Source organism: Mesocricetus auratus, unplaced genomic scaffold (assembly GCF_017639785.1).
Source record: "Mesocricetus auratus isolate SY011 unplaced genomic scaffold, BCM_Maur_2.0 Super-Scaffold_6730, whole genome shotgun sequence".
NCBI lineage: Eukaryota > Metazoa > Chordata > Mammalia > Rodentia > Cricetidae > Mesocricetus > Mesocricetus auratus.
In genome coordinates, this window is record NW_024429184.1 from 99,268,158 (window position 1) to 99,278,981 (window position 10,824).

Consider the following 10,824-nt stretch of genomic DNA (forward strand, 5'->3'; position numbering starts at 1 on the left):
ACACTCTCATTTTGAGACTGTTGCCAACAAGGTTTTTTGTTTTGTTTATTTATTTATTTATTTATTTAGGTTTTTCGAGACAGGGTTTCTCTGTGGCTTTGGACTAGCTCTTATAAACCAGGCTGGTCTGGAACTCACAGAGATCCGCCTGCCTCTGCCTCTCCAGTGCTGGGATTAAAGGCGTGCGCCACCACCGCCCAGCCCTGACAAGGTTTTAAAGTCACTTGAGTCACTTTGTTCCTTTCAGTTGATCCATGAGTCAAACCAAAACTGTCATGTAGGTTACCAGGGTTTCCCCTCTTTTTTTTTTTTTTTCTAAGTCAAGATCCTCTGCTTTTAAAGGGAAGTCAGAATTACCGCATTAAACTGTGGCACTCTAGCATAAGAATGATGAACTAAAGGCCATAAAGAAACAGCACAGGAATCTTTACCCATCTCCTTTCTGACCAAAAGCAGGACACAAATAACCCTTGTGAACACATTTCCTTTCCCCTTTACCAGGAAGAAAAGGTCGACTCCTTTGTGCATAACACTTACTAAACACCCTGTATCTATGCATTTTTTTTCTTGGTTTTGTTTTTCAAGACAAGGTTTCTCTGTGTTACAGCCCTGGAGCTCACTCTGTAGACCAGGCTGGCCTTGAACTCGGAGATCTGCCTGTGTCTGCCTGCCAAGTGCTAGAATTAAAGGCGTGTGCCACCAGCGCCAGGCTACTAGGCATTCTTTAGTCACCTCCCTGTAAATAACCAGCCCCGAGTCATTTTCCCTTTGGTAAAATGATACATAAACTCCTGGATCTGATACTCTGAACTGCACATAAAACACTCATGTTGTCCTAGTCGATTTTCTATTGCTAGAACAGAATACCTGAGGACGGCATTTATAAAGGAAAACGTCCGTTTTGGCACTAGGGTCTAAAGCCTGCAAAGGCCAATGTATGGCAGCCGCACTGGTGAGGGCTTTGTGCTGCTCCTACCCATGACAGGAAGTGGGACAGCAAGGGAGGACGAACTCCTGCTACAGTGAACCATCACTGCTGGAAAGGCACGAATCCGTTCTGCAGGGTCTGCTGCCACCACGCAAGCTCCGCCCAAGGCAACCCGAGCCCCAGAACTTGTGCACTGAGGATTTAAGATTTCACACATAAACCGGCAGCAGGGTTTGAATGAAGATGAGGACGTGACCGCTCCTAGGTATGATTGAGAAAGTTTTTGTTGTCATGAGGGAGAGAACAGCCAGAGGCATCTGGAAGGGTGAGGAGGGTGGGTGGATGTGGGGGTAGGACGGGGACAGGGTGTGGAGGCGGTCAGGGTGGGGGGGCACGACACAAAAGAGGAGAGAGGGGGCCAAATGGACCAAGAGGGTGTATAGCTAAAATGCCTGAGTTACATAGCGATCAGAAGCTGGGGGAAGAGAAGGAAATGCTAGGAGGAGCAACAAGTACTGAGACTTGTCCGGGGTTTCTCTGGGACCTGACATTGCTGAGTGCTGGGATTAAAGGCATGGGCCACCAAGCCGAGATAGGGTTTCTCTGTGGTTTTGGAGGCTGTCCTGGAACTAGCTCTTGTAGACCAGGATGGCCTCAAACTCACAGAGATCCGCCTGCCTCTGCCTCCTGAGTGCTGGGTTTAAAGGTGTGCGCCACCACCCACCGCCAGGCTGACTACTTCTTGAGATGACACATGTATCATCTTAATTAAGCTCCCAGAAGACGTGGAGAGGGCTGAAGGGTGGGGTGGGCGGGTACCACTTAAACCACAGCAAATGTCAATTAAAGAGCAGGCTTTTGTCCTGACTCCCTCCCTCTCTCCCTGTATTCCCCCTTCCTTTGCTCCAGTGTGGGAACTGAGCCTGTAAGCCTTGTGCTGCAAAGCTGTATCCTCAGATCTGCAAGTCTATAGATCTATAGATCCCAGAAGACCTGGCTGGCAGGCAACAGGAAAAATTAAACAACAGAAATCAGGCTGTGAAATATTGTGCTTGGAAGAGTGACTTACTGGATGTCATTGGGAGTGTTCTCTGTTAACTCAGTGCCTCTTATCCCCAGGACTGTCTGGGAAAACACAGAGAGAGTTGCACAGCTTCTACATATCATGCTCTGAAAATAACTCTTTATCTGGACTTAAGTGGGAAAGGGACCAATGGAATTTCACATGCAAGCAAGCGTTTCATGGTTTCAATAAGGAAACAGCTAGAACCGCAAGTGTTACTGAAACACAAACCTTAATTATACCTTTATTTCACTGTATTCAATTGTTTACTGGTGTTTTAAAGCAGTTTGTATAGAAAAGGATAGAAATGAACTTCTGGCACTCCTCATCCATCTCCCAAGTGCTGGGATTACAGTTTTGGACCACCACCTGAAATGTATGCTTTGCGTTTTGTTTTTGAAGATTTGTTTGTATTATTTGTTTGTGTTTGCGTGTGTGTGTGTGTGTGTGTGTGTGTGTGTGTGTGTACATGTGTGTACATGCGTGTGCCCAAGGAGAAGAGGAGAGGGTGTCAGATCCCCTGGAACTGGAGCTATAGGCTGCTGTAGACTGGCCCATGCTAGAACAGAACTGTGGTCTTCTGTAAGAGCATCGAGTGCAGCCGGGCGTTGGTGGCGCACGCCTTTAATCCCAGCACTCGGGAGGCAGAGGCAGGCGGATCTCTGTGAGTTCGAGACCAGCGTGGACTACCAAGTGAGTTCCAGGACAGCCTCCCAAGCCACAGAGAAACCCTGTCTCGAAAAACCAAAAAAAAAAAAAAAAGAGCATCGAGTGCCCTTAACTACTTAGCCGTTTTCCCACACACATACCCTGTGTCCTTTTAATTTGGGTTTAGCTTTCAAAATAGGGTCTCTCTATGTTGAGCAGACTGGCCTAGGGCTCACTATGTAGACTAATCTGGCCTAGAATTCACTATGTGCACCAAACTGATCTATAACTCACTCTGTAGCCCAGGCTGGCCTTGAACTGACAGAGATCGCCCTGCCTCTGCCTCCTGAGTGTTGGGATGAAAGGAGTGCCCCACCATGACCATAATAGTCAATTTTATGTTAAGATCATTTTGTACCAATAGGAGAAAACTTGACAAGCAAATTGCTATCTTTGGAAATCATACCACAGTCATAAAATATGTCCACATTGCTTATTGTTTGTGAGGAGGTGGACAAAGACCAAAGGACTTATCTAGCACTGCAAAGAAACTGTAAACACCAAGTCTGGGTTACGGTCTCAACTCTGTGACAGTTTGAGATTATTATAATTTTAATTCTTTTTTGCATGTATTTATTTGTTAATTTGATCTCTTGTTTGGAGAAAGGAAGTAACACACATCACGGTCATGTGGAGATCAGAAACTGCTCCTTCCACTGTTTGGGTTCTGGGGCTGAACTCCATCATCAGGCTTCGTGCTGCAAGTCCCCTACCCCCTGAGCCATCTCACTGGCCCACTTTGGGATTCTTAAACCTTCCTACCCATCCATTGCTTACAGCTGGGACACATCCCTTTGAGTCTCTGGGATGCCCCAGCCTCCTCATTTATTTTATAAAATAGTGGAACAGTAATATCTGGTCACCAAGTTCTCTTGTGAAGTAAACTGTTTGACTCACAAGCAAAAGTCATTAAAAATTCTAACTTACTGTGAATATAAAAGTCTTACATACATCCAGGGCAGGCTCCAAAGCTACAAAGAAACCCTGTCTCAAAAAACCATCAGCAACAAAAAAAGTCTTACACACATCTCATCTTCTGTGTGGAATGATACCAAGCACCTGTTCCATTACTTAGGTACCTGGGCATTGGAAAGCAGCAAGGACTTACCATGAAGGAAACTTTTCAATGGTTAACAAAAGGAATGTTTTCTCACATTAACAAAAGGAATGTTTTCTCTTAACAGGCTTTTCTTGCCGTTGTAACCTGAGCAGTCGCCTCATGAGCCTGCCACCAAGCCTTCCTCAACACCACAGGTCATAACTGAGAACCCAGAGCCACAAACCCTTGCTTCCCTGTATTTTGTCATAGCAGGGAAACTAATAACTAGCAAGGAACTCAGGCTTGACACGGGAGACATGAAGAGAAAACTGATTGGCTAACAGAAGACACACCCTCCGCCAGCGATTGAAGTTATAATCTGAAATTCTGCTCAGAGAACAACTTGCCATCACACCACATTCTTTCTGATAGAATATGTGGGTCTTCTATGGAAATTTCTGCCATCTGCCTTTAATTGCAAGGAAACATCAGGCACACTTGAACTGATGAGTTATAACCTAAATGACCTGTACTCTTCAAAATCTTTATATCATGAAAGATTTTGTTTGTTTGTTTTGTTTTTGTTTTTGTTTTCAAGACAGGGTTTCTCTGTATTTTTTTGGAGGCTCTCCTGGAACTAGCTCTGTAGACCAGGCTGGGCTCGAACTCACAGAGATCCGCCTGCCTCTGCCTCCCGAGTGCTGGGATTAAAGGCATGAACCACCAGCGCCTGTCGAAAGATTTTTTAAAAAATTATCTCCGATTAAAGGCAGGTAAAGAGATACCACACTGAATACATTGTATAGTATACTAGCTAGGCTTTTCTTTTGCTATAAAGGGCATTACCCAGATAACAGAAAAATACCCAAATAAGATCTATAGATTTGCCAGCTATAATGCTTCATGCCTGTGATCATTAGGGAAGTTGGGGCTGGAGAATTGCCACGAGTTCCTGGCAACCTGAGCTATTAGGGTGTAGCTGAGAAAGGATACTGTGGCGGATCAGGGCCAAGGAATTCCACAGAGATCATACCAAACAACAGATCTCATGCAAGAGATTTACTGGCAGGGAGGATCGAAAGGCCACCTCAGAGCAGGGACAAGAGAGACAGATAGAGAGATGGAGAGAGACAGACAGAACAAAGAACAAGTGAGTGGTCTGTGATGGCGGGGTCACATTTGGCGACTGGTGATGATGCTGTCACTGAGTTGCTGAAGAATTGACTTGAGCTACAGAGTAAAACATTGCTTCCAAAAGCAAGTGTAGTTCAGTTGCTGGAGTGACACATGCACAAAGCTCTTGGACTGATCTCTAGTGGCACATAAAGCGTACCTGTAATCCTAGCACTCTCGAGAGGTACAGGCAGGGAGATCAGAAATTCAAGGCTGCCCTCAGCGGTAGAATGAGTTTGAAGCCAGCCTGGGCTACAAGGGTAAATTCCTGTTCGTGCTTAGGTTCTTTTATGGCCTCCTGTAAGAGCTAAAGTTAACCTGTAAACACCACTTGCCCAAGGACAGATAACTTCCTAGACTGCTGGGGGCTATTCGTGTAAGATAACAAGCCCTGTGTTTTCACTTCTGTAAACAAGGTTAGTTGTCCCAACTGCACAGGACGTGCTTGATTACACATAGGCAGAAGGTATGCAGGCAGGAAGTCCATCAGGATGTATGTTTGCTCCTGATTGGACAAAGGCGGGAAGCGGGTTTTGCCTTTATGAGCACCTAACTAACATAATTCAGTATCGTTCTCTGGGAACCCTGGGTATGGACTTGGCCAGTGTCTATAAAACTGGCCAGTATTAAAGAAAGCTTATTTTAATTGGACAATCGTTGATTTGGTCTTTCTCCTCCCTATTTTCAGGTTTAACACCTGATTCTTTGGTTGTTTTTCTTACAGGCAAGGAAGGTTGGAGTTTTCTATCACTTCTGGTTTTTATAACTTGCCTTGGGGGTTGAGTGTGGGGGTTGGGGGTTGATTCAGAAACCATACCTGACAACCAAATAATAAATGTCTATCCGTTCACTTCTTCAACCCTCTCCTACATCATGTCTGTTACTTTGTTGTAACCTAGGCAAATCTGGCCCCGCCCCCTTGGGATTCTGGCTCAGAGCACCATGCCTCTGTGCCTCTGCTCATGGCAAAAAGAGGAAAACTCCACCCACTTTCTCTCTCTCTTTACCACTGTACCTCTGGAGGGGGCAGGCAGAACGTTGCCTATCTCTCTCTTCTCTTTCTCTCCCTGTCTCCCCCCCTTCTTTTCTTTACTCCTTTTCCTTTCTGACAATAAAACTTTCCACTTAACTGCCTGACATGTTTGTCCCTCATGCGCCATGGGGTCCACCACAGTCCCACCTCATGTCTAATTATAACAGCCTTTCCTGGCATCTTCCTGTTCCAACTCTGGCCTGGAACTCAGTCTGTAGCCCAGATTGGCCTCCTTGAGCCTGAAGGAGTTTTCTTTATACACCAAAGATCTAGTGAATAACTAAATACTCTTAATCACCCACAAACTGAGATCCTGAGCATGTCCAAGCAGAGTCTGCAAAATCTCTCTTGTTGCCCTCTCCATAATACGTACACTGGAGTCTGTCTGTTCCTGGGGAGGTTCTTCATTATTTAGATCTCTGGTTTTTACTGGTTGATAAGGTTTCATGTATTCCAGAGTGGTCTCCAACTTGCTATGTAGCGAAGAATGACACCTTAGCTTCTGGTCTTCCTGCCTCCACCTCCTGAATGCTGGGCTAGGGGATGCTCCACCATACCCAGTTTTATTCTGGTGCTAGAGGTCAAACCTGGGGCTTTGTGCAGGCTAGAAAAGCATCCACCAGCTCAGCTGTTTCCTTATTCCCACTTGTTTTCTGTCTCCCTCAAGTGTCTACCTCAAGCGAGCCTCCAAGACAGTTCTCAACCTGTGGGTCTTGACCCCTTTGGCAAACCTCCATCTCTAAAAATATTTACATGACGATTTGTAACAGTAGCCAAAATTACAGTTATGAGTAGAATGAAAATAATATTATGGTTGGGAGTCACAACATGAGGAACTGTATTGAAGGGTTGCAGCATTAAGAAGGTGGAGAACCACTGATCCAGGAGAACAAGCTCTCCCCATCTCTTTGCCTTTCCCAGTGTCTGCCTCTTGGTCCTTCTCCCTAACTCAGGCATTGAAATGGTAACAGTAGGGTGCACAGCACAGTGAGCTTCCATCTGGATAAGATCAGCAGGTCTTTTAGTCAGCCTGACATTCAGATCCCCCCCCCCAGCACCATGGTAGAAAACAAGCCTCTCTCTTGCAACACCTGCTGAATTTGCTAGCATTCCTTCTAGGCTTCTGGCCACATCTGAGCAAGTTGGAAGTGGGAGTTAAAGACAAGGTAGGGGAGGGGAACACACAGGACAGAAAATCCTTTTCTCTCACGTTCGGTTAATATAACTTGGAAAGTTATTTTCATGGCTTTCGTGCCATTGATGCCTTAAAAATTGTGGTAAATTTAAGAATCAAAGTGGAGAGGTTAAAAGCAGTTAAAATATCCAGCTATGTGTATTAAGTGCTTTTAATTTATTTTTTATGTATTTATTTTTTTCAGTTTTCTGAAGTTAAAAAGTAATTACGTCATTTCCTCCTTCCCTTTCCTCCCTCCAATCTTTCGAGTTCCCCAACTTGTTACATCTCAAATTCATGGTCTCTTTTTCTTTCATTGTTATTGTTATGCATATATGCATGAATGTATAAATGCAACCTGTTCTGTTCGTTTAGGGTTAGCTTTATGTACATGAATTCTGGGAAGACTTTTTCTCATGCTCTCAGCATTCCCTTCACTGACCATAGTACTTTGTCAAGGGTGAGGAGGCCCCATGACATCTTCCCCTCCCATGTTAGCATGTCTACAGGTTTCATCCTTATTCAGATCTTGTTTAGGCAGCCATGTTGTTGAGGTGTCCTTGGTGATGCCTCTCTGTGATTTCTAGGAGGCACAGTCTACAGTGGTTTTCCTGTTCCTCTGGCTCTCACAACCTTCCTGCTCTGCTCTTCCACAGTGTTCTCTGAGCCTTAGGAACAGGAGTTTTGTTATAGATGCATACATTGGGCAGGCCAACACATGGCCACTTGTTCTCTGCATTTGGACCAATTGTAACTTTCAGTTTCTTTGAGGAGGAGTAAGGGCTACTCTTACATATCTGCATAAGTATTTAGAGTGCAGTTGGGCTTTATGACAGCTTAGTAAAGCAGCAGTAGCTTCCCCTCTCAGATCCATGACCTCACTAGCTGAGAGTAGTTGGCTAGGTTTCCAGTACTAGGCAAAATTTCCTTCTTGCCCAGCAGGCCTTAAATCCAAGAGTCTAATGAACTAAGCCTCTGGAACTGTAAGCCAGCCCCAATTAAATGTTTTCCTTTATGAGAGTTGTCTTGGGGAGCTGGAGAGATAGCTAGCTGTTAAGAGCACTGACTGCTCTTCCAGAGGACCTGGGTTCAATTCCCAGCACCCACATTGGAACTCACAGCTGCCTGTAACTCCAATTCAAGGGGACCTGACACCCTCACACAGACATATATGCAGGCAAAACACCAATGCGCATGAAATAAAATAAATGAATTTTAAAAAAAGACTTGCTTTGGTCATGGTGTCTCTTCATAGCAATAAAAACCCTAACTAAAACAGCAGGCAAAAAGCAAAAGCTTTCTTCTTCCATGTTCTTTTATATGGGCTGCCATCAGAAGGCATTGCCTAGATTTATGGTAGGTCTTCCCAACTCAAATGATCCAATCAAAACACTCCTTCACAGGTGTGCCCAGATGCTTGCGTTATAGTTGACTCCAGATGTAGTCAAGTAGACAACCGAGATTAGCCATCACATGTGGCCTACATTTTCCCCCTTAAAAGAAAAATAAAGTCTGGGCAGGGCATGGTGACTCTGGTCTGTAATTGCACGTGATTTGGGAGACTGATTAGAACTGCCAGGTGTTTGAGGCCAGCCAGCTTGGCTACACAGTGAATTCCATACTGTGGAATTCTGTCTTAAATATACACCACACACACACACAAAATGGGGGGAGGGGTGGAGATGAGGGATAAAATCTGGGTCATTTCTCCTGAGAGCCCAAAGGGTCTAATTAAGAGCAGCTGGCGCAGGAATGGCTCCACCCTCCACAGACTCTCTGGGAAGTGAAGAACCGCAGGCCTCTGGATAACCCCTGTGGTGGGGGTGGGGGTCAGGTTGAGGACTGGAGTTTCTCCTGAGGCTAACCGGGTAGAGATGCCTGCAAATGCAGCCGCCCCAAACCACCAGCTAAGTAGCCTCAGGCCGTGTTTGGAGATAGTGCAGAGCCAAGGGAATCCAGTTGCCTGGCAGATAAGAGTAAGGAATGTCGGGGGCGTGGGGTAGACTTTTGCTCAGTGTTCAAAATGGCCTGGGTTCTGTCCCCAGCACCCGGAGTAGAGAGGAAAGAATGTCCCCAACGGTGGAAAGGATGTCTGAGTCCGTTTTAAAGGCATGATAGTCACTTAATACCACCGGTTTTGTTTTTTGTTTTGTTTTGTTTTTTTCAAGACAGGGTTTCTCTGTGGCTTTGGAAGCTGTCCTTGTAGACCAGACTGATCTGGAACTCACAAAGATCCCCCTGCCTCTGCCTCCCAAGTGCTGGGATTAAAGGCATGTGCCAACAACGCCCTGGCACTTAATACTAAGTTTTATAGCCTACTGATTTCAGAATATTTCACAGAGGAATCCACAGGTGGGAATAAGAAAGTATATAGTGGGAACAAGATAAATTTAAGTTCCATTATCTGTGAGGGCTGACTGAATCAGTGAATCTTAGAAGCCAGTGTTTATACAACTTAAAACTCTTCAGTTGTCCTGTTTGCTGGCATATTCAGAACACAGCAGTGTTACCAGCTAGGGGCCAAGACCAGGTTCGCTTTCTCACCGGTTAAAGAATTGAAAGACAGGAAACTCTCCGTCTCAACAGGTAGTAGCAGAGAAATCTTGAACATAGCACACAGAGTGATTAGTTTTTTTATTGGGGTTGAGGAAACACACTCGTGCAGCAGACACAGAGGAAGCCAGAGCCCAGTCATTTACTGTAGGCTGGGTTTTTCTTTTTAAGTTGCTGAAGGGTCTTCCTGCCCTACTTTGGTCAGTTTGAAAAAAGGCAGGCTGGTAGCTTGGCGCACAGCTGTTACTTAACCGTGTCCTGATCCTACGGGAACTGTTGAGTCAGCTATCAGCAGGGGCTTCCTGGTAGAGAAAAAGCCCAGGAGGCCTTTTTTTTTTTTCAATATTGTCTGCCTTTTTTCCTCAGGTCCAGAGAGAAAGGGAAAAGCCAGCCCTTACCTAGCCACAGTCCCTCTCTCTATCCGTCTGCCTATCTAAATCCTCGTCCTTCAGTGTGGTGTGTGTGTGTGTGTGTGTGTGTGTGTGTGTGTGTGTGTGTGTGTGTCACACACCTGTAATCAGAGCGCTTAGAGAGCGCTTAGGAGGCTTAGGAAAGAGGATCCCAGGTCAGAGGCCACGGAGGGCTGGCCCTGTTGTAATAAAGCGCGTGGGGGACCTTAGTGGATTCCATGGCAGGCGAGGGTGACAGAGGCGGAGGGACAAACATGCCAGGCACACAGAGTGTAAGTGAGAAGTTTTATTAGAAAAGGAGGGGGGCTGGGAGGGAGAGAGAGAAAAGAGGTAAAGAGACACAGAGACAGAGAGAGGACAGAAGAGAAGAGGGAGACAGGAAAAGTCCTGTCTGCCCCAGGGGAACTGCGGGAAAGGGAGGGAAGTGGGCAGGGATCCTTCAAAGAGCTAGGATACATACTACCTGCCATGCGCAGATGGGTGAGGGAGGGGGCCAGGCTTGCCTGGATTACAATGGCCCCTGTCTCAGAAAAGCAAAATGCCAGATGTGGTGACCTGCAATTCCAGGCCTCTGGAGGTCCAAGCAGGAGGCAGGAGGACCAGGAGTTCAGAGCCAGGCTCAGCTAATTCAAAGCCTCATCAGGATACATGAGGCCTTGTCTTGAGAGACTAAAATAAGGATAAACAATATGATATTTGTGTTCTTTTAAAAACATGGTGGTGACAGCCGGGCATTGGTGGCG